We start from the raw sequence: 26,093 nt of genomic DNA on the forward strand, positions 1-26,093 counted from the left end.
CTATTTGTCCCAGCCCAACATAAAAACATACCATCAGAAACTTTTTTCAGTTCATTTAAAACAGTTACTTAGATACCAGATGGCTACGGTACACCATGTGGGTGAGTTAATACATCTATCGACTTGTTCTTGAATGATATCGGTCATAAATGGTGTTGACTGTTTGAATGGTGGGCCCTGAACTGAGCATAACATATTCATATTAATAAAATAAAGAAATTCAATACAGTATAAAACAAAATGCCAGCTCCACAGTCTAGGGGTAGCATGCCTGCCTCTTACCTGGAGGCCCTGGGTTCGATTCCCAGCCAGGTGAGGAATTTTTACCTGGACCTGAGGGTTGGCTCGAGGTCCATTCTACTTCTGTGATTACAACTGAGGAGCTATTGATGGTGAGATAGCGACTCAGGTCTAAAAAACCAAGAATAACAGCCGAGAGAATTTGTTGCACTGACTGTGCATCACTTCATAATCTGCGGACCTTCCGGCTGAGCAGTGGTCCTATCGTAGGCCAAGGCCCATCATGGCTGTAGTGCCATGCAGTTTGTTTATAAAATAAAATACTGTACGTTTCAAGGACGAAAGAGTTTCACGCATTCATTTTGAACATGTCAAATCCTATGAAAAACCTCAATTTCAACCCTTGTAATGTATTCTATTCTGCAAGAAGCCATTACCAAGTACCCTGTCACACTACTCCTTTCTATAAGAGTCTTTACAGTGGCAAGAAAAATGCAATTCATATATGTAAAACAGCTTTATTAGGAAATTAACTCAATGCCATGTGTAATAAGAATACTAAATATGTCTTAAAGGAAAAACATCACTAAAACAAACATTTGGGCTAAAGAAAACATAGGAAATTAAATATCTTTGGTATAAAAAGAAAGGATAACTTAATATTTTTAAGGCTGCTTACAATGTGTTATGGCAGTGAATTCAGCAAATTAATTATACTCTAGATCTAGTTGCTTGATGAATGTATACAATATATCATAATACTACTACAGTACATAATGATACTGTATAATATAGTGTTATAGCTGCAATCTACATAGCAGGCACCTAATGTAAATGGGAAGAACAAAAACTGGAATGCTGACACTGATTCATTTTCGAATTACAGAAACTTGCAAAAGTTCTTTATAAAAACATGTATTTGAAACTAAAAACAAAGCCTGTTTTCAAAGCAATATGAGTTCCTGGCTCAGGGATAAAATACTAACAAATAAGTACTAAACAACAGTAAATTTATTTCACAATAACACAAAGCAATATGAGACCATACACTGGATAGTTTACTACTTTGGAAATTCACAAATCCTTTGATCACAATTCCATTCATCCAAACATTTACAGACTGTAATACTGTTTTCCAAGTTTTTATACCATATCATTACAAAAATTGACTCAAGGTAGAGAAATCTGCAAGTTGATGACATCGTATGTGATATGAGGAGTTATTAAAAACAAAATGTTATATATAATGCATTATATACTCATCCATTATGCAAATCTGCTACCAATCTATAAGGAAAAATTTCACTTCCAGTAGGGTGACATAAAGAAGAGTGAAAATAATTCAATTAAGTTGCCTAGTAAGTCAAAACTTGTAGAGTACAGAGAGCTGAAATCAATCACTTTTTATTCACTATCTTCTTCTCAGAATGAATTTTCACAATTACTGTAAAAATTATTTCATAGCATAATTTGAACTCCAGAATATCTTGTTTTTGAGGAACCAATAAGAGTGTTCAAAATTACAAGTATATAAAAATCATCTCCCCTGTTGGATAAAATGTCATCTAAAAGAGCTAATAAAAGAAAAAGTGTATTAATACTGTCAGGCTGATAACTGGAGGAGAAAATAATTAAAGCACTACAGGAATATGAAGCAAAAAGTTCATCTTACCTTCAAGTGAACATGATTTTGGATTATAAGCAATATTATTTTATGCATTGAGAAACAGATGGAAAATACCAGAAAAGAGTTTACTGAAGATTTACTTGAGGAAAGTTGTGTTCTCAGCATGAGATTTCCAGCAGTGAGTCACAGAATCTAACTTTTGCCTGCTTTTGATGAAAGCTATGAAAATAACCTGAGTTATCACAAACTTACAAAGACCAGAATACAACAGTAGATAAACTAAGCAAAAATTTGTAGTCTTTTCTTTCAGAAATTCAGCACAGTTGTAAAAAATAATTAAGCACTATCAAGGCTTAAATTCAATTTAGAAAAAACTCAAGAATACTGAGAACAAGAGAGTCTGAAACAGTCATTCCAACTAGGATACATTTTGATGATAATTCTTGTTTTCAGGGGCCTAATATCTAGGTCATCAAACCCAGGATATCTTTTATTCAAGAATGTGATATTATTCAACTGGTGGAATTCAAGAGCAATAATTATGCAGCAAGTTTGAAGTTATGCTGTAGATTATACTCCTTGTTATATTTTGCATATTTTGCACTTCTGCTTAGAATTAGTATGTTTATCCTTATATTGCTCTGTTTTGGGTCACCTTTGGTATAAAGGAATGAAATGTGGATGGACTCAGGGTATCTTATTCGTAAGCTAGAGGTAACAGACATTTTTAAAGTAGGGAGAAATATTATGATACAAACAAGTGTGGCCAAAGGCTGGGGAGCATTTGCAATGAAGAAATAAGGGATGGCTGAAACTGTGCATATGAACTTGCATAAGTGGTGGGGCCATGAGGTGAATGAAAGAGTAAATGTTACCAATGAGTTTATTGTGACCAAGGAGGGTATAAGAAGAAGACGATATAGGCTATTAGTACGATGGGGTTGCCACTCCCAAAGTGATTGATTAATGATTGATAGATGCTATGAAAATGAGAATGGAGAGTGTTGCTGGAATGAAAGATGACAGGGAAAACCGGAGTACTCGGAGAGAAACCTGTCCCGCCTCCGCTTTGTCCAGCACAAATCTCACATGGAACGACCAGGATTAGAACCACGGTATCCAGCGGTGAGAGGCCGATGCGCTGCCACCTGAGCCACCATATTGGTTATAAATGAAGGATTGTAGAGGTGCACAGTTTACTCATAGATATTTGCATACTGAATGGTGAAAGGATTAACTGTCTATAATGAAGATGTACATATGTATTATTTCTGCAACTAAAATGTCCAATACTATTTTCACTTATATAGATTATTAAAAGTACCAAGGGAAAAGATATTTGCCGTACTGGAGGACAATGGGATTAAGGGTAGATTATTAAAATCAATCAAAGGCATTTATGTTAACAACTAGGGTGTGGTGAGATTGATGGTAGAAAGAGTTCTTGATTCAAGGTATTTACAGGGATTAGACAAGGCTGTAATATTTCACCTTTGTTGTTCATAGTTTATATGGATGATCTACTGAAAGGTATACAGTGGAAGGTGGAAATGTAGTAAGCAGTTTGACCTAAGCTTGGTCTTAATGGCAGACTGTGCTATAAGCCTGCAGTCTAATATCTTGGAACTTGAACATAAGTGCATTGAGTACAATATGAAAATTAGAATTGAATGTCATATTGGGAATACAAAGCTAGAAAAGGTAGATCATTTCAAGTACTGAGGATGTGTATTCTCCCAGGATGGTAGTATAATAAGTGACACTGAATCAAGGTACAGCAAAGCTACGTGAGCTAGTAGTTGCGATCAACAGTATTCTGTAAGAAAGAAGCCAGCTCCTGGATAAAACTATCTTTACACTGGTCTGTTCTAAGACCGACTTTGCTGTACAGAAGTGAAAGCTGGGTGGACTTAGGATATTTTATTCATAAGTAAGAAGTAATATACATGAAAGTAGTGAGAATGATCGCTGGCACAAAAAGATGGGAACCATGGCAGGAGAGTACTTCAAATGAGGGGATAAAGGCTAAGTTAGGAATGAACTCGATTGGTGAAGCTGTACACATAAACTGCCTTGGTGGTGGGACGAAGACGATGATGGTTAGACTCAGTTTCTAATGATTTAAAAATATGGAACAAAATGAGGCCACAGAGCTAGTTTCTAACAGAGGATTGTAGAGACATAGTAAGTTTACTGAGTCTTGTAGACTGAATGCTGAAAGACTTATCGGTTAATAATGATTATGTATGTATACTTTTACTCGACTTCTTATAAACAAAGATAAATTTATTTGTAATAATGTAAATTCTATGCCAAACGTTAGACTATTTCACTGACCACCTTCATATTCTGCTTCAAAGTGACATGAATAGATATTAGATTTCTTAATAATAAAGAGATGGATGGCACATTACAGTTGAATACCTTACACAAAAACAATGACATAAACAGCTAAAACTTTAATGCAGTTGAGAGTTGGAAAGCCCAGGAATAAAGTTTCATAAGCAAGGTCTCTTTATACATGAATTGTTTCTCCACCAAGCAATAAAAATTTATAAGGATTTGTTAATTTTCCAGGATTAAATTTATTTCCCTGTGTGAAGAATTTTGAAGAGACATTTCAAGTTTACACATGCAATACTCAAACAAACCCCATGGCGCTACAGCCCTGATGGGTCATGGCTTACCAAGCGACGGTTGCTTAGCCTGAAGGCCTGCAGATTATGAAGTGATGCATATCATTGCGGTGAATCCTCTGGGCTGTAAGTCTTGGCTTCTTAGACTGCGGCCAATATCTCACCAGACAGTTCTCCAATTGTTCGCATGTGGACTGAGTGGACCTCAAACCAGCCCTCAGATCCGGGTAAAAATCTCCGACCTGGCCGGCAATTTCGAATTTGTGGCCTCTAGGTTAAAGGCAGGCTCTCTACCCCTCGACCACGGGGCCGACCTAATATACAAGATAGTATGTAAAATTTCATCTGTCACTTTATGAAGAAATTACTATGTTCTGCATAACTCTTCTGCAATTTTTCACATCATCATCATTTCAACTGATTATTGTCAAGTGACTGAATCTTCCCTCAATATAGTGGGACAGCCAATGACATTTCATTCCTTGAGGGAATGTGATTATTGAATTTTAGGATCATGCATACTATAAATCATCACTGCACCTGCAAAAAATTGCTATATGAATGATTTCAGATTAGAACATCAGTCAGTAAGGTTATATCAGCTAAGGTTCAATGTTGTGCGTGTTATATCAAAGAATTCTTGTTCTTACTGATATATCTGCTGCAGGTCAGTATTTCTCTGAAAACATTGTCACATAATGGCTTTCACTGGTGCAACAAAAATCAGAGATCTTCAGAAAAACAATGGAGAGTAAGGGTATAAATGTTGATTCATTCTAACACAGAAATAAGGGTAGACAACAGCCCGATAACATTGAATGTGTTTTGGAAGTTGTGTCTGTCCATAGCTAAGAATGAGAAATTAAATGAAAATTGCTATATTGTTAGCCAAATGAAGAAAACACACCAATTAAAATCAATCAAATATACTTGTTGACAGCCAGCAGTAGCTCCTACATTTGAATATCCAGATTTTATCTTATAGTCTGGCAGTCTTTTCAGTAACAAAATGTGAGGAGAGTGAAAGAATATAAATCAACTACGAACACATGAGGTCAAGTGAATCGTTTAGTGTTACTTCACTGTCCATTACACAATCAATATTATCCTTACAAAATCATCCATTACTTTTGTTTTGCATTTAAAGTAGATTTAAACGCACAGTTTCCTTTTTCTGTTGTACCAAGCAAGTTGCCTGTAAGTTTACATCTGAAAAATGGTGAGTTCAAACCCCACCACTGGCAGACATGAAGATAGTCTTCAGTGATTTCCCATTTTCACACGAGGCAGTACCTTACTTCCCATTCCTGGTCCTTTCCCATCACGACAAGATTTATTGAAAACAATGTAGTTTTAAGATGTAGTTTAAAGATGTCGCAAATCATTTCTCAGTGAACAGGAAATCCAAAGAGTACAGAGATTATAGGGAAAGAATGATGGTGGCCTACTGTGAGACAGATACAACCTGTCTTTGAAGCTTCATATTTTGCACTCCTGCTTGGACTTTTTTTCCATACAATTTAAGAAATGACAAAACATGGCGAGTGGTTCCATCAGATTTTGACAATTTGAAAAATGTAACCAGGGAAGATACCAAGCTATGTTAGCTGATTACTGTTGGTTAGCAGTGAGAGAAACACGGGCACCATTGTACAAACAGAAGAGAGCCAAGAAGTCGTTGCAGTAAGCAGGGATACTGTGATAGGTACTTCCAATTTTTCTATGATTTACCAAATTGTAAGCCAACGGCCGTAGCCATGTTGAAACACCGGATCCCGTGAGATCTCCGAAATTAAGCAACATTGGGCGTGGTCAGGAGTTCGATGGGTTGCCACGCGCTGTTGGTGGGGGTAAGGGAATGGAGGAGCGAAAAGAAACTGGCCACCCTACCGCACGTAAACTCCAGCTCAGGAACACCTCTGCGGAGGTCCGGACCTGCCTTCGGGCAGAATAACCCTTACCTTTACCAAATTGTAAGGGTATATGTCATAAACTTAACTATATGTGACAGGATAAAAATGAATGCACATCTGGATTCAGCATGCCTTTTTTTTTGTGGTAATGCAAGTAGACTGTAACAGTTACTTCAATTTCTCCATGATTTACCAAATTTTACGTCGCAAACTTGCCGACTACTTAAAAACTATAAGTGATAGGAAGAAATGAATTCATCATGCCTTTTTCATTAGAATCACCTACTTTCATCCAAAACAAACCAAACCCCATGGCACAACAGTCCCGAAGGGCCATGGCCTACCAAACGACCGCTGCTCAGCCCGAAGGTCTGCAGATTAGATGTCGTGTGGTCAGCATGACAAATCCTCTTGGCCATTATTCTTGGCTTTCTAGACTGGGGCCGTTAATTCAACATCAGATAACTCCTCAATTGTAAACACGTAGGCTGAGTGGAACTTGAACCAGCCCTCAGATCTAAGTAAAAATCCCTGACCTGGTCTGGGTAAGAGGCAGGCATGCTACCCCTGCACTACGGGGCTGGCAGTACTTTCATCCAGGGACCAGAAAAAAAGTTGAAATTTGTTGTCCTGTGCAATTATAATTAAAGATCTCCTTGTTCCAACAATTCAAGCTCTAGGTAGTTATGTTTCTTATTCATAAGGCTAATATAAATGTGCAAGACCACACACACACGTGTTCAGCCTGAAGAGATCCAATTAGTACCAAACTGTTTGATAGACTACAATCACAGAAAAATAAGTAAAAATGGTACAATAAAGTTTAAAATTATATACTTATGAGAAATTTAGCCATACTGACAGAAAGGCAACATCTTATGATAGGCAGGCTGTGCATTATATATGACTTACAGACAAAATAAGGCAGTGTATATTACAGTAAGGATAAACTTAAGAATGTACATAAATAAGACAATATTTCCTTGTTCATTACTTTCAATGGGATATACATAATCTTACCAATGCATGGTCTCATTTATTTAAAAAGAGCCCTAAACGCTTCACAGAAGTTCAACAGCTGCAAAACAAAACTTAAAAAATAAGTAAATAAATTAAAAATGAAATATCAAGATCTTACTTTAAACAATTAACTGTAATTCTTTTCCTTTGTACTTATACATCAGTGGTTTTGGAGTTTACAATACCGGTATTATACGTATTACACTTAATCATTGTTACCATCTGTGAATAAATATACTCTTGATGATTTTTACAGTACAAAATGATATAAAAATTATTCTTACTATGACAAAAATGTTATGAAAACACCAGGACAATACAAAACCTGTACAACAGAATTATATACATAATAATTACAGTATGAACAACATATATACAAGTTAACAACATATATACTTACATAATATACACATAGCTAACATCATTCCCTTTTATTCCTATTATTAAAAAAATGGAGGAATTCCTGCTTATCACCAGCAATTCAAGTAGTGTAATAAGCTACTAAGACATGAAAGTATATCATCATTATTCTGGCAGCAGTCACTAAGTCCAAAATCACAGTTTTGAGACACTGCAATTTTAATGTTTCAATGCAACTTTAAAAATACTTACATGGCATAATGATATATACTGTATTTGTTTTGTTACTGCAGTGTATTATACAGACCTTCTGAATTCTTTAATTTGTGAGAAAAATGCATATTACTCCTAGCTGACAATACCAAGCTTAAAATTCTACAAACAAAACTTTATCACAATACAATATCAAATCCTCCATGAATGGCTTGGGAAACACAGTATGAAGGCAAGCAACAATGGGCCTGCCCTTGAAAAAACGTGGGAACGAAACATCCAGCACTGGCTGGAGGGTAATTAGGACCTGAGCAAGGGACAGGAATCAATGGTAAGCTCTCAGATATGGGGGGGGGGAAGTGCCTTGTAAGCTTTAGAAGTGGAAGCATACTCTTATGGTGACCTCAGAGTAGGTCCCAAATTGCTTGTATCTGTAGCTAAGTATTTCAAGATTCTCTTTTTCAAATCTGAAACATATTATCATACAGTTTGCTTTCATTTTCTTTTTTCTATTCTTTGACTTTTTTAAAAAATGGAGCTGTACAAAGTGCAAAGTTTGGTGAAGTCATCTAACTCTTTCACTTTGTAGGAGTATTTTTCCTCTTCCTTGCTGAGTAAGCTGACTGGAAAATGCCTATACAGCAGTCATGTACAGTGAAAACAGAAATGAATTCTTCTGACATTCAATGGTAATATGCATATTGTCACACAGAATGCCCTGACTCTGGAAAAATATGAATAAAATATTGGAGGTAAAACGTAAGGAAGTTCAATAACAATTGATAGCAACAATTATTTTGCTTCATACGTGAGTTCTACTTGACTAAAATATGTTGCCCCTTAGTGAAAATGCAAGGACGGTGTTTCTTAGAAACATTAGAATATTACTTCATGACTTCTATCAGGCTAAAAGAACCATTTTCTCTGAAAAGCAGAGTATATATCTCAAAATTACCAAATTTGGACTTTGTGACTTCTGTAACAGTTTGTGATTAAATCTAAAAATATATCTGAAACTAAAAAAATTATTTTCTAGGAATACTCAATTAAATAAATTATTTCAGATTCCTTTGGCAGATTTTACATGATCACCCCTAGCCTGCTCTGCTCAGAAATGTAGCAGAGTAAACTAATTTTGCTGACTAAATGTCTTGAATAGAACTACTCTTTACATAATATATCTTTTAATGAAAGAAAGAAAGAAAGAAAGAAAGAAAGAAAGAAAAAAGAAAGAGAGAGAAATAAAAATACACCATTAATAGTTAAAGACTTGATAAATGTCAAAGGATTAACGAGAACACAAAAATAAGTAGAATTGCTCAGCTAAAAATTTCAGCATGCAGCAAGAAAAGTCCAACCAATGTACTTTTGAGCATGACTGCTGAAATGCTTAGCTGAAGAACTTATACTATCTTTAAGGTATGTGATATATTGTAACACATAAAAATAATTTGACTTTGATTACACTGTACTCAAAAAAAATTTAAATATTCTCTTGAAGTTGGCTAGTCACAAACACATTCTGTTGCAATTGCCTGTCCGTGATGAAACAGCAGTTATCTTAAGATTTCTGCAGATAAGCAACAAGAGACATGGTGAATATTTGGAATGTTGAACATAAGTTGCTGTTTGGAGAAATGAAAAACCTAATTATACCATCATGTTAAGATTTTTAAATTATAGCCTGTAAGTACTGAATAACTATGATTAAAAACACTTCTGATGTCTCCTATCTCTTCAAGTGAACTGACCTCATGCATTTCTTTGAATTGGCATAATCAATCTAAAAGCTTACATTAATAATTGCAGAAGAAAAACTATTTAAGAACTTCAAAAGAAGCAAGAAAGGAGTGAATTTATATATTCTTGAAATATCAATGGTGGAGCGTCTAGGCCAAGATTTCAGTCTTAGTTGGGGATTTAAGGCAGGATACCCTTCCTGTCACCACATGTCAGCCATATTGAAAATTCAAACCAAATTTACTGGGATTTGAACCCAGAACACCTGGTTTGGGAGTTGAGTAGCAAGACTAAGGCACTAGTAGTTTAGTAAAAACAGTAAATGTTTATATTGTTATTATTATTATTATTAATTATGTGTTCCATAAAAGTGCTGAGACTTGGCAAATGGCTGCTTATTTTCTTATACCTACATAGAATGCTTGAGATTGGAAGTGTATATGCCTCAATTAATTAATTAATAACATACTGATCATTTATATAGAGTGGAACTTTAATTAATAAGTTCCAGAAATACTGTTTAGCCAGATCCACTGTCCAGATTAAACAGCCCTCAGAGTATGTTAATAGAACCAGCATAAAATTGTTCAAAAAAAATAAAAATAAAATAAAAAATATTTTTCTTGCATTATTCATCCAAAATCTTAGTTCCAAGTGATGCTCATTCCAAATAACGTAATAAAAAAAGTGTGTACATAAATCAATATTTAACTCACGCAGAACTCTCTCCCTGTATTTGTGTGAAAAGAAGAGAACCCATCAATGACGACGGTAGGGCCTGAAGATGTGGAGTTATTAGTGTGCTTGGAGGCACATGTTTGCCTCAGTCTTTTTCTTTCTTTTGCCCTCTCTACCTATATCAGACAGAGATTTGTTTTCTTTTGCATGCATTTTTATCCTTCTTCCAGATTCTGGCCTTAGTGTATACATATGTTCACTTTTGATGTTTCCTCTCTATGCTCCCTCTGATGATTAGTGGTAGAGTGTTGGCCTCCAGATACCAAGATTTCAGGGTCAAACCAAGCAGAAGTAGTTGAGATTTTGAAGGGTGAAGAAAATCTGTTCAACACTCCATATCATACGATGTCAGCATGTAAAAGATCTCTAGTGTCCAACAAAATTAATCCCTCAACGGAGAACCCGTTTATTCTGCCAACTGTTAAAGTAAAAAGGAACATCAAAATTGATGCAGAGGCAGCTCAAATAGCATCAAGTTAAAATGCCAGCACATGGCAGCTTAAACCATATTATTATCACATTATTCCGGCTGGTCCAAAACAATGTGAACAGAGTACATGAACATTACAGCGTTGGTCATACTGATAAATAATTTGAAAAAAATGACATTGAGATCTCACGTCATTGTCATTTTATTAGCTGCTGAAGTTAGCCAATCAGATCACTTCGCGTACGAACTCAAATGCGCTTTACGAGGCAGTGTTGCTATATCTGCACGTGGCTTGGTCGGGTTTGACTGCCATGCCTATAAGTGAGCATCAAACACTAACACCTGTGGGGTTCAGCCAATGCCACTGTAGCGTGCTTGCTATAGGTCAAGCCTATCAGCAGGGAGGTCCTTGTTCAAGTCTCCAGACCCCTTCTTCGATTGGTGCTCTTAAGCCGGTCATAAGCTATGTACAGATTTATCAACATCAACTCGCAAAGCAATCTGATTGGCTAACTTCAGCAGCTGATAAAAAATGACAACGGCGTGAGATATCTAATTACTTTTTTCAATTATTTATCAGTATGACCAACCCTCTAACAGTCATGTACCCAGTTCACGCTGTTTCCGACCATCCTGTATACTTTATTGTTCACTTACTGAATGTAGATTTGGGAGTCTCTGAGACTCTAAGCTGGACTACTTCTAGAAGGCAAGTTATTTCTGCTCCAAAACAGACAATGATATGCAGTCATCCATCCAAGTATTGATCATGCCTTTGGATGTTCACAGGATCTGGTGAAACAATAAAACTAAGTCTTTGGCTGACCTTTTTCAAAACTTAGCATGTTACAATGTGTAGGCCTACATTTAAGGCAAATTCTCATGCCTAGTTTTGCACGTTATTGAATAAAAAGGTGCAACAACAAGAGTTACAATTGCTGCTTTCATTATGGCATTTACAATATTGTTCATATAATTTCTTAACAGGCACATGGTGCAGCAAATGAAAAGATCTACTTGTTCATCTAGATATATTTAAAAGTAATTATGACTGTTCAGTGAGGTTCATCATTATAGTTTCTATCTTGAGCCTGGAATTTCACAAAAATGTGCACGGTTGGGGATATTTTGGATAATGGTGCATTTTATCAGAGAAAATTAGGAATATATTATACTTAGGTATAATTGGAAACAAAACAAACTGAAGAGACATACTGGAGGGCTGCAGAGCAAGAACCATGATCCGTCTTCATGAATAAGTCAAATAACAAATTCCACAGCTATTGGAACTCTGTTGGTCTTATGTAGAGAAGAGGAGGAAATGTTTGTTTATGAAATCCTAGAGCAATACATTGTGGAGATACCTGTTCATTATAACTGATGTATGATACATTTCCTGTGCATATTATGTGCTTTTCTTCTTAATACATGAGCAACAGAAAACCTTGACTGGGTGGGGGAGTAAGAAAAGCAATTTGTCCAGAATCTCCCAGGTACTGAATGTAGAAGATCCTTCTTCGAGAAATATGTTACATTATTATTCCAGAGCATTTGTCTGAGAATATCAAAAGAGCTACTGCAGAAGTCAGCTTTAATTTACTATGGACTTTCTTTCAGTAATTTACAACAAACCTTAGAAACTACCTCACTTTAAATCATCATAAATTATGCCAAGACTAAAATTATGTGATGATCCAGGATAGAAACATGTGGTTTTCAAGAGATTCTTCCAAATCAAGTATTTTTCTAAAATCTGATTGTTAATGGCCATGGAAAATTACTACCTCCACATATCCTATTCAAGACTGAGCATTTAGCAGAAGAGAAGTTTGGCAGACACACAGTAATAATACATACAAATGGAGGTGAGGGGGTTGATTTTCCAGTTTAAAAAAACTAGCTTCTTTACAAAGACTCTACTGTATTCAAAACTGTTAACTGGAACCAAACTGACAATTTACAGCAATTTCAAGCCATGTATCTGTAGCACTGATTCAAGAATGTTCACAGCACAATATTTTGTTTCTTCTATAAAACAGCATGAATATTTTGCAACCACTGTAAGCATGGAAAATGGTCTTGGTCCCATCACTAAAGTAGCTTTTTTTCTTCCCACACTCTGAAAGAGATGCTGAAGAAAATTCAAGTACAAAAAGTGGATAACGCAAGGAGTAGATTTTATAGTATGACACTCATTCCTTTAGATCCACAGAGAGTTCTAAAAGTATTTCTGGAAAGTGCTGATCCAAATAAGAGAACAACATGATCCTTCAGTTTTGAAATGACATTACCACAAGCATGTTATGGTGTGAAAACAACAGTCAAAGTTTCCAGACAATATACACTGAACAACTCTACAGGAAAGTTTACCATTACAGGTCATTTAGCTGAGAAATTTGAAAGTTGCTGTGTAAAATCAATCAGACAAGAGAATAGGATCATCATATTATGATGACATTCCAATGAAGGTTCTTATTTTTGAATCAGAGACAATTACCAAAACTGCTTATCATCACAAGCAGAATATCCCTCTGAGAAAGTCTATTCTTTGACATAACTCTGATAAAATTCCTGTTACAGAGAAATCAGATAACAATCATGCTATTCTCACAAGGGATTACACTCTTAAACTGGAAAAATTTGTTGTAGTAAAGTACAATTATAACAATGGGAAGAGGGAACTTTAATATATGTTGACGAAGCTGTCAGTAAGGGAACATGGGACATAGTTGTAACGTTCTTGTGATCACAAGAAGAAAGAAGTTGCTCGTGTTTCCAAATGTTCAACACAAGAATACAATAACAAAAGACTGAATTGCTATAATACTACAGCACCAGAAGAAGATTTATTGAGATGTTTTCTAAGTGTGTCTCATATAACAACATTTCAAAATAGATGAAAATACTTCATCAAAAACTTAAGGACTACTTCCTGATTAGAACTAAATGCTTTACTTACCATAAAATATATTTAATGGGAACAGTTTGTCAGAAATAACTCATTAAATAGAGAAAATACTGACAGAAATGTAAAACTATTTACTATCCAAATTTAAACCCGCTATTGGGATAATTTATTATTGAATTTCACTTCTTCTTTTAGAAAGATGTAGGGTATGAGTTTCTTCTTTTGTAGGTCACCTAGGTACTTCAACAAGCAGCCAGATGAAGAAATAAACATAATTTAAAAATTCTGTTAATCAGCAAACAGCAGAAAGAAAAAAGAAATAAGCATCATAAATGTTTGAAATAACACACCTGATGTTTCTACTGAAATGCCCACTTACATTTTAAAATAATTTTTAAGCAAAACATATTTTCATAAATGCATTAATATTATATACTCATTCAATAAATTCTGAACAGACAGCACAACAGCGAACTAATTTCTATTGATGGATTACATCCAGAAAAGTCAGCTTTCTTTTTCAGATTGATGTATACGTATACATGGATAAGTACTAACCAGAAATGTGCATGTGATCTGTGATTTTATTTTATTAAGACGTGTAGTTTGAGAAAACTAGACAGTTTTAAAAAAGCTCCAGGTGAATAGATGTGAATGAATATGTGATTCATGATTATAATAAGGAATAATCAAAAATAAAGGAAGCTAGTACCGGTACCAACACTCCTCTTTTAAACTGTCATCGATTTAATATTAATAGATAACAACAGGCCTATTAAATAATCTTTCAAAATTCATTTTTCCACTAAACTTGATTTTGATCAATGAACAGAATGATTAGGAACGACTGGGAAGTATAACAACATAATTTCAGGCATTTCATCCTGCACCAATAACCTAAATATAATGGTTATTGTTACTAAAATATGTTTAGCAATTCAGTCTATGTGACTGTACTTATGATGAAAACATTAAACAAATAAATTAATCACACTCTGTTTAACAACAGAAAGTAAATTTGTGACTGGTTGGAAAAATTGCTTGAGAAATCAGTTCCTTCTCCTTTTAAATGTGGATATCATAGGCCTACTAAATATTCTTTTAAAACTCTTTTCCACCAAACTTGGATTTAAACAATGAACAGATTGATTAAAAAATAATCAGAAATATAGAAAGATAAAATCAGGCATTTCATTCTACACTAACAAACCTAAATATAATGGTTATTGTAACTGAAATACATTTACTTTTTCATTCTGTTTGTTTGTACCTATAATATAAATATTAAACAAAGAACAAATCACATGATCCAGGTTCTGTTTAACAACAGAAAGTACAATGTATCTGTTTGAAAAAATGATTTGAGAAATGGGCACCTTCTAAAACTAAAACAACAGTCTAATTTTGCACTGTTTAACAAACAAGATATTAGTATTGTTACAATAGTGGAGACTTTTGGTGAACATTAATATTAATGCACAGGTGATTACATACTTTTAAAAGAAGTAGAATACTCTTGTCAATATTGGAACAAATACACATTAATTATGATTCATTGTACTGAACAAGAATACGGGACTATTACACTAGATGGACGGAATTAGCTCTGTTCAAAAGAGTGAAGAGTGGCAGTCATAATATTCCTAAACAGATCGAAAACATTTTAAACTAATGTAAAAAAAAAAAGTTAGAAGATTTAACATGCATCATGTCACGAGGAATATGTAGTTGTATGAATTGTACTGATTAATTTCAAAATTAACATACATCAAAATGATATGACTAGCAGCAATCAGCATTTTAGCAAAGCAAGGATCCTATACATCCCTATGAAATCTTTTTCTCATACATACTGGGTGTAACAAAATTAAATCCTTAAACTGTCAGGGATGATAGAAGAGACAAAAAAAATAAATAAATATATATATGTTTTACTAAATAACCATAATTTATAATTGAGGTTCTTTTTGATGTGATTCACAATTAAACTATTAATTTTCAATTTAATTGTTGTTGTTGTTGATGATGATGCTTGTTGTTTACAGGGGCCTAACATCTAAGGTCATCAATCCTAATTTAATTGTAATCCTTTATAAAAACTGTTCAAAAATGCAGCATATTGCTGCAATTTATGGCCTGCAACAACCTGTTGTACAAGTTCCAAGACTCCAGGCATGTGTTGTAGAAAGTAAGCACCTGCAAGCACTTGAGCAAAGAGCTCTTCTTCCGATTCAATTGGAGTCTCTTACACCAGGCGCTTAAAGTGCTCCACACAGAAAGGTCAAGCTGGGTGAGGTCGGGAGAATGAATGAGCTTGTATTGCAGCAGGAAGCTGTACTTTTAAATCAAGTAGTTTTTGTACAGGATTATAATTCAATTGAAATGCAATACTTTCATTCTTGGTCATATCAAAAAGTATCTCAATTATCAATTTCTGACCTATGATTATCTAATAAAACATATCTGTTTCAGTCTCTGCTATTATTCCTTGAAGTTTGAGTACTGAATTTGTTACACTCGGTATATATCATCGGCTTGGAAGAAGACTGCCACAAGTCAAAAATGGACATTGTTTATTTGATGTTACAAAATAACTTTTCATGAGGAAAAGTGTCATGAGTTGAACTTGCATAATATCTGCTTGATAGCATTTGGAAACAGTCACAGATCAAAATTAGGTGTGATTTAGGGGTAACACATGAGCATGATTATAAAACTATCATACCTAGATACTGAGGATTATACCAATATTTCACTCATTAAATTCCTTGAATCTTGGATGTTACAACTTAGAGGTACTGCACCTAGATTTTAATATGTACTGATTTAAAATGCTCCTCTTGAAAATTAATGTTTTTGGAGTTGTGACAGTCTTTTTCCAAGATAACGATATGTATTGCATTGTCTCTATAACTCACTTCATACTTTGTAATGTAGAACCAACTCAAAGATAAGAACTCGTAGATACCATGATATAATAAGGTAGCCTTACTCTTCACCCATCAACATACCACAATAACACTTCAATACTGGGAGAATAGCCTTTTGGATTAAAATAAAAATAGATTAAATTACTATATTTTTACTAAGAATTACCCATTACTCTATCAACAGATCCCATATATACAAATCAGTCTCAAAAAATATTCCCATACTACCTATCTGTGACAACATGAACTGTATCATCCTGATTACCATGCACTACTGGAATCCTTGGAACAATATGATCATTTGAATCGTTATTAGCAACCCACTTCATTAAAGACTCACTATGAGATATGTCCTTTTTTTCTAATACCACTGGTACATCTACATGTGAGAGATTTGTAGATGTGGCACTTCCTTGAGCTTGAGTTTGTGCAACAGGTACAGATGGCTTCTTCACTGGAATCTTGAGTGCATCCACACAAGTAGAATTGTCACTGTTAACTGATTTCACTGGGGAGTTCGGAACCTGTATGCTGGGACTTGACCCATGTTTTGGTTTTGATACTGTTAAGGTCATGGTCCTTTTTGATTCATCCTGAGAGGAGGAAGGAGCTCTTGTTGCGACAACCAATGGAAGAGGACCACTTGGTCCATTCACATACATCTTTCCTCCACTTGAACTATAAACATATTTAAGGGATGTTTTGGAATGTGTGCCAATATTGCTTGATGGTTGCTTGCCATCATCAGATTGTAGTTTTGAATGAATTTTAAGCTTTACTGGAGTTTTCACTGATTGACTACCAAGTTTAAGAAAGTTCAACCCTCGATCCATGTCTGTATTGTTTTGATTAGGAGACTTTATCAGTCTCATAAAAAGTGGACTCTGCCCAGGTTTATTCACCATTTCACTACTAACTTTAGAAATCTGAACACCTTTGTTTGTGCTACAACCAGCATTCATGTTGTTGGGTTCAATCTTACCTGAGATAATTTTGAAATTAGACATACATTTTGCAGTATTACTGTTAACTATATTTATACCACACGGATATGAACTTGGAGATTTTGTCAACGAGGAGCCAACTTCTACAACTTCAATATTCAATGGTTCCTTTTTCACTACAGGCACAGCTGATTGTAAATCATTGTTACTATCCACTACCACTGGACCATCACTGTATGGCCAAACTGTTCTGTTCCTACGCCAACGATTAGTAGTCTCATGGAGTGGTGTTGGTGTACTAACAGTGATGCCACTCACATTCTCATTTGAACAAGATTTCTTGGTACTACTTCCAAAAATAACAACATCATTATCCACAGACTTGCTCCTTTTTCTTTTCATAGCCGAAGAAATATCAGGTTCTTCCATTTCAACATCTGAAGAAGGTAAGTTCTTTTGATCATTGGTCCGGTCATTATCTCTACTGTTCAAACCAACAACTTTCTCCTTAGAAGTGTTACATGGAAGTAGTCTCTCTCTACTAATAGAGATGGTGCCAAACGAACGGTCAATCTCTGGTTTCACTGAAACTTCAGGAGAGTTGGTCAATGGTATACAAGTTACTGTAACTTCATCATTATGAGCTAAATCTTCCTTCTGGTTAATAGAATCCTGCACATCCTTCACTACAGAAATACTGATTGATGAGTCATCACTTTTATTATCACTCAGCTTCATACTTTCAGCATCATTTCCCTTCCTTTCTGCACTATAGTTTTTCATATCTTCAGAGCCATCAGATAGATAATCTGGAAGAAAATGAAAAGTGAATATTAGCCATGTATTATGAAGATGGACATTCTAACTAATAAATCAGTGGTGCAGTCTTTAAAAAAATTCTAAACTATTATTTATTATTATTGGTATATATCTGAAACTAGCTGTATAGCTCCATTAGGCACTTGCACCCCATGCTCAAAGTTGCATAATCAAAATCAAACAGCCATTCATATTTAAAAGTGCTTAAATCTGACAGACTTATATCAATGGATTTACAGGTATGCTCAAGAACCTGTATAAGATGATGATGATGATAATAATAATAATAATAATAATAATAATAATAATAATAATAATAATAATAATAATAATAATAACCCATGTGGGGATTTACCGGTTACCTCCATCGGGGCGTCCCATTGGAATTGGGGAACCACGATGGCTCTGCCGCCAGCAGAGTCAGAGGATAGTAGGGAAATAAAATACCACCATGAAAAAAAAACTGGTCCCTTGCCAGGGTTACAGCGAAGACTGGTAAATGACCAGAAGCCAGAAAACATCTTGAGGCAACCTCTAGGGCTAACAACCCTAGTTGTAAAAGGATGGGTACCCGTCCAAAGCAAAGTCAAGTCAAAAAGCAAGATGGCACAACATTTCAAGAAACACACCCCAGGGGGTAAATCTTCGGATAAATCTCTCATCGTGAACGCCACGGCGCACGAGTCTCGTTCGGATGCTGGGGGAGACTCGACATCATGCAAGAGACGAGTTGGAGCGTCTCGGTGTACCCCGACGAGTCAAAAACTCAGGCCAAAATCTAAAACCTTTCTAGCAACTTTCAACATAAATTCACTTACACAAACTGGCAAGCTGAAAACCCTCACCAAAGCTCTTCACGAAAATCAGATATCCATAATGGCCCTACAGGAAACAAGGTACCCAGATGAAGAGATTTTTTAATCCGAAGGCTACCGATTTTTCAAGAGCAAAGCGCAAAGAGGAATCCTCAATGGAGCTGTGATGCTTGGAACCGCGTTTGCTGTTAGAACCAAGATCCTTAAATCGGTTGTAAATTTCGAACCTGTGAATGACAGATTGTCTATACTCACAATTAAAAGTGCGAACAAAACCTACACCCTAGTTAACGCACATGCTCCTACAAACGATAAGAACAAGTCTGATCCAGACGAAGTTGATAATTTCTGGGACCTACTGGATGAAAAATTAAACAAAATCCCCAAACACCATGTCAAGCTTCCTTTGGGTGACTTCAATGCCCAACTAGGTCGTGAACAGAAGTACAAGAAAGTTATAGGAAATTACCCTGCTCACAAAAGAACCAATCCCAACGGCAAAAGACTGGTGTCCATTTGCGAAAATCACAACCTGCAGGTCATGTCGACCCACTTTCGCCATCTACCCAGAAAGCAAATGACTTGGCGATCTATCGTCCAAGCTCTAGGACAGTTCCAAATTGATAATGTTGCAATCTCCAGGAGAAACAGCCCTGAGATTATGAATGTCAAGGTAAAGAAAGGCATCAATGTGGCCTCAGATCATTATATATCTCTTATCAAATTCAAACCAATCCCCGCAAACATAAGGAAGACAACCAAACAGATCACACGCTTTGACAATGATAAACTTCGGCAAAGGGTCGAGGAGTTCCAGGAGAAAGCTAGACCAAATGACTATGACTTTAACAACGCCAAAAGTCTCCTTGTTGAGGCCGCCAAAGACGTTGCAGAAATCAAGAGAAGCAAAAAGCATGCCTGGTGGAATAGTACCTGCGAATCAGACCTCCAAGAAAGACTCAATGCATGGAAACAGTACTACTCTACGAAATCAGAAAATGATTGGAAAACCTACAAAATCCAAAGTGCCCAAGCAGCTAGGGTGTTCAGAACTGAGAAACGTAAATACGAAAAATCTCTCATTGAAAAGATAGAACAAAACTTTAGGAAGAATGAAAGCAGAGAGTACTACAGAGCCTTCAAACGCAAACTCACTGGCTATAAACCACCATCTCTATGCTTTGAGCGAAAAGACGGCACACTGGCGACGTCAAATGAAGAAAATTGCAGCATTCTGGCAGATTACTTCAAGAATTTACTTAACTGCTCTAAACCGCAAAGCGCCACTGAGACCAAGGAACCCTTACTCAGGTACCCAGATTCCAGACCACCCGACAGAGATGAAATCAAGTGCCACATTGCCTGTCTCAAAAATAACAAAGCGCCGGGGGGAAGAATTGGTAGTAGCAGAACTATGGAAATATGCCCCAGAGGAATCACTTGATATCTTGCAAAAGCAAATAGAAGAAATTTGGAACAAGGAGACCCTACCCGAAGATTGGAAAATAGCTTTGATCCATCCATTACACAAAAAAGGCAGCATGAAGAACATCAACAACTACAGAGGAATATCTTTGCTACCCGTGACTTACAAAATTCTATCACTTGCCATCCTGGAGCGTTTGGAAGCAAAAGTCGAACATCAAATAGGTGAATACCAAGGAGGGTTCAGAAAAGGTCACTCAACAGCTGAACAGATCCAAAATCTCAAAACGATCATCAGATATTGTACACTAAGGTCCAAGCAGTATGTGTCTGTCTTTGTGGACTTTAAGAAAGCATACGACTCCATTGACCGGGAAGTCCTGCTAAACATCTTAAATGAATTTGGAGTTAATTTGAAACTGCTAGCATTAATTAGGGCCACCCTGACCGATACAAAATCCAAGGTGAAGTTCCACGGATGTCTCTCGCATTCCTTTGCAATCAAAACAGGAGTCCTACAAGGTGATGGGCTATCCCCGATACTCTTCAACTGTGTTCTTGAAAAGATCATCAGAACCTGACGGGTGAGATTACAGGAAACCAGCTACAGTCCATTGAGAATAGGAACCAAATCCAAGGGGATCGCAACAGACTGCTTAGCATTTGCCGATGATATTGCTGTTCTCTCAAACGACATAGAAACCGCTAGAGCTCAAGTTGAAATTTTAAAGGAAATTGCCGAACAAACTGGTTTGCAGATATCGTTTGAGAAAACAGAAGTAATGACTAACATCAAAGAGGCTCCACCAAAACTCCATACAAAATACGGGGACATCACCCGAGTAGACAAATTCAAATACCTGGGTGAGATCATCATGAAAAATGGACTGGACAAAGAAGCACTTCAGGAGCGAGTACGCAAACTGGAAATAGCCTACCAAACATCCCGCACAATCTACAAGAAAAAATGCCTTTCCCAAAACACCAAGATACGTCACTATGAAACAGTTCTGAAGCCAGTAGTTCTATATGCAGCCGAAACCCTGTCTCTAAATGCCAACAAAGGACTCCTTGAAGAACTGGAGAAAAGAGAACGCAAAATTGTGAGAGGAATCTTGCGATCAAAGTACAGAAATGGAATCCATCAAAAGAGATCCAATAAGGAAGTCTACAGCAAAATAGAGAAAATTACCGACACAATCAGAAAAAGACGGGCACGATTTTACGGTCATCTGAAAAGAATGGACGGAAGAAAGTTAACTAAAGAAATCTTTCACTTTTTTGATTCAAACCCCAAAACCACAATTCCCTGGTTTAGGAATACCAAAGAAGACCTGCAAATGCTACATATCTCAGCTGAAGGCGCCCTTAACAGAGATCTCTTCCGCAAGAAAATATTGACGAACGGGCTAAGCCGAGACGAGTAACCGAAGAAAAGACACGGTGCCCCTTGGACAGAGGAGCATAAGCAGGCCCACTCACAAAGAATGAGGGAAATTTGGGCTCTAAAGAAGGCCAAGTTCAGTGTCAAATGCAACAAGACTTAACGTGGTCCTTGATGGCCCAATAATAATAATAATAATAATAATAATAATAATAATAATGATGATGATGATGATGATGATGATGATGATGATGATGATGATGATGATGATGATGATGATGATGATGATGATGATAATAATAATAATAATAATAATAATAATAATAATAATAATAATAATGGGACATTGCTGTTATTATTTGATAAGGACTCTATTTTTCACCTTTGCAAAGTAAAGATAAGTGTTTGATCATTCAGGATTATAGGTTATAAGTTGGTTTCAAAGAACATACGGCATCAAAGACAGGATCTTTCGCCCCCGCGGCTCAGTCACGGCCAGTTAGATTCCTTTCTTGCATGATGACGGAGGCAGAAATTCAGAGAGATCTGGTAGAGTTCTCTCTTTTGTGTCGGAATAGGAGTGCAAACGTAGTTGAATGTGCCAGTTTTGGAACACAGAATATGATGCAAGTAACTAATGGGAGGAGGAGTGAGGAAATGATAATGGACGAACAGCGTAAGGAGGAGGAACATATTGAGATCGCTAGGGCACTGGTGAAAAGCATTCTAGCTATTCCACTTAAGAATCTTCAAGATGGAAATCCAGAATGGATTACGAAAATTGGAGGAAGCTCTCAATGCTGGAGCAGCATGCAGGACATCCTGGAAGAGAGCTAGGGAAAATCTAAAACAGGAACAAACAATCGTAGAGATAAATGAATTGCCTACGACACCATTAGTGACGAACGGGGAGGAGAAAGATAAGGAGAAATGGATAAAGTTTTCCTACAAGAAAAACAAGAAGAAGGAAATGAAGAAGGATAAAGATATTCAACCTATAACAGATGGGGTGGATTCTGGCAGAATGGAGGTCATAGATAGTGAGAAGAAAACAAGATAAACGGACCCAGTTAAAACCAAGGGATCGTTCAGATGCTGTCCTTATCAAACCAACAAATGGCAAGACTTTTGCAGATGTTTTGAAGGGTATTCAGAGTAAAATAAAACCGGAAGACAGCAGTATGAGCATTCGATCTATTCGTAAAACTCAGACTGCGGCGATTCTTCTTGCTTTTAATAAAGCCACACAAAACGAGAACAGGGACAATTTTAATAAATCTTTGAGAGATGTCGTTGGAACGGATGGCGATGTGAAGACTGACTCCCCGCACTACCTTGGAAATTCAGGACATGGACAATATCACCACTGCTTTAGATGTAGAGGAAGCTGTAAGAGGATCTTCAGAATTTCGAAGGAGAACTGAAAGTCTCGATTAATAATCTGAACAGCAGAGGGCAAAAACTTGCTGTTATTGAGAAAGAAGATAAGGAGGCTCAGAAACTTTTAGAAATTGGTAAAATTAAAATAGGATGGTTGGATTATAGAATTTGAAAAAAAATCATGGTATCTCGCTGCATTCGATGTCTTTCATATGGGGCACCACACATGAAACTGCAAAGGTGCTGATAGAAGCAAACTTTGTTTTAAGTGCGGAGAAGCCGGGCATAGGGTGGTAGGTTGCAAAGCAAATCCGAGATGCATAATTTGCACAGACATCAACGTCGATGAAGCTAAGCAAAGTCATGTTCTTGGCTCAAGAGCCTGTACGGTGTTTCGTGAAGCTCTCAAAAAGGCTAAAACTAGTAGTAAATGATGAAGGTTATTCAGGCAAATATGTACAGGAGTAGAACTGCCAATGATCTTTTGATGCAGATGACCTTTGAGATAGGAGTAGACGTATTTCTTCTTAGTGAACCTTATCAAGACAGAGAACACCCAGGATGGTTCGTGGATAATTGTGGGACAGCTGCAATTGGATACCAGATTTGGGTAAATGCCCAGTATCAAACCAAGGATGCGGAAATGGTTTTGTTTGAGCCCGCACTGGTAGATATACTTTCGTGAGCTGTTACTTTACACCAAATGAGTCAGTATTTGATTTTCAGGCTAAGCTGGATGGCCTAGATGATGTATTACAAGGTTTTGACAAGGGTTTAATCGTGGTTGGTGATTTCAATGCCCAAGCACTAGAATGGGGTATGTCACAGTACGACTCTAGAGGACGTCGAACTATAGAGATGGCCACTAGGTTGGGTTTGATGGCCACTAATATTGGAAATGTGCCAACCTTTCGACAACCGGACTGTAGGCTTTTTTTTTTTTTTTTTATTTGTTTTACATCGCACTGATACGCATAGGTCTTATTGCGACAATGGGACAGGAAAGTGCTAGAGGTGGGAAGGAAGTGGCCGTGGCCTTATTTAAGGTACAGGCCCAGCATGTGCCTGGTGTGAAAATGGGAAACCACGGAAAACCATCTTCAGGGCTGCCGACAGTGGAGCACGAACCCACTATCTTCCGAATACTGGATACTGGCTGCACTTAAGAGACTGCAGCTATCGAGCTCAGTCCGGGCTGTAGGGGAACCGTAACGGACGTGACTTTTGTATCTGAGGACATCATGTCGAAAATCAATGACCGGTGGGTGATTGAAGAATACTCAAGAAGTGATCACCAGTATATTACTTTTCATGTTCTTCCTGAAACTTTGCAGATGAATACTACATCGTATAAACCAACACAGTGGAATATAGAAAGTATGGACAGAAAAAATTTCTTGCTGTCTTAAGAAATGAAAAGAATATTATAACAGAACAAGTTTGTTGTTATAAATGGAAAGAAGCAGCTGAGAAACGTGTTGAACTCACCATGCAGCTTATTTGGAGAGCATGTGATCTGTCCATGACTCGTAATATATTACGAAACAAGATATTGCTGACCAGAAAAGACGTTGTCTGCAACTTAGATGGAAGGCACAGAGAGCACGAGTCAGTCAAGAAGACACCTCACTCATAGCTGAGTATAAGTCGGCAAAGAAAGAAATTAAAAATGCTATCAAAAAAGAGTAAAGTTGACAAATGGTGGAAAATGGCTAAGGAAGTGGATGACGATCCATGGGGTTTAGGATACAAGGTCATTATGAAGAAACTTGGAAGTTTCTTGAACCTGATCATGGACTCAAATGCAATGAAGGACATTGCAGATACATTATTTCCAGATCATCCTGAGAGGTCAGATGATGATGATGATGATTTCATAGATGATGTACCACTTTTTACACGAGAAGCATTGACGACAGCGATTAGGTCCCTTAGAAAAAAAAAAAAAAAAAGGCCCCAGTACCAGATAGTATTCCAGCAGAGGTACTAAAGCTGACAGAAGATTTCTGTCCACAACTACTGCTGAAAAGGTACAATAGCTGCCAGCTATCGGGGGTGTTTAGTGTTCGCTGGAAAACAGCTCGACTAGTTTTAATAAGCAAAGGGAAATCTGGGGTCTACAGGCCTTTATGTATGCTGGATACTACAGGTAAAGGATTAGAGAAACTTTTGCAGCCAAGAATACTTTCAGCAGTTCAAATAGCTGGGGACCACTCTGATCGTCAACATGGTTTTCAAGGAGGACATTCGACAATCGATGCAGTATGGGAAGTGTTGAATACAGCAAAAAATGCACAAATGGGTAATCATCATTCTCAAAAAGTGACACTCCTTGTGACTCTGGATGTTAAGAACGCTTTCAACTCGATAAGGTGGAATGACGTATTGGAAGCGCTTCAGAATACTTTCAAACTACCACACTATCTCATGCGCATAATGAGAAATTATTTGAAAGATCGTACTCTAGTATATCACACAGAAGATGAGCAGAGAGTGAAATGGCTCACAGCTGGTGCAGCACAAGGGTCCATCCTCGCCCCAAATCTGTGGAACATTGTGTATGATGGATTG

This window comes from Anabrus simplex, chromosome 3, assembly GCF_040414725.1.
Source record: "Anabrus simplex isolate iqAnaSimp1 chromosome 3, ASM4041472v1, whole genome shotgun sequence".
Taxonomy (NCBI): Eukaryota; Metazoa; Arthropoda; class Insecta; order Orthoptera; family Tettigoniidae; genus Anabrus; species Anabrus simplex.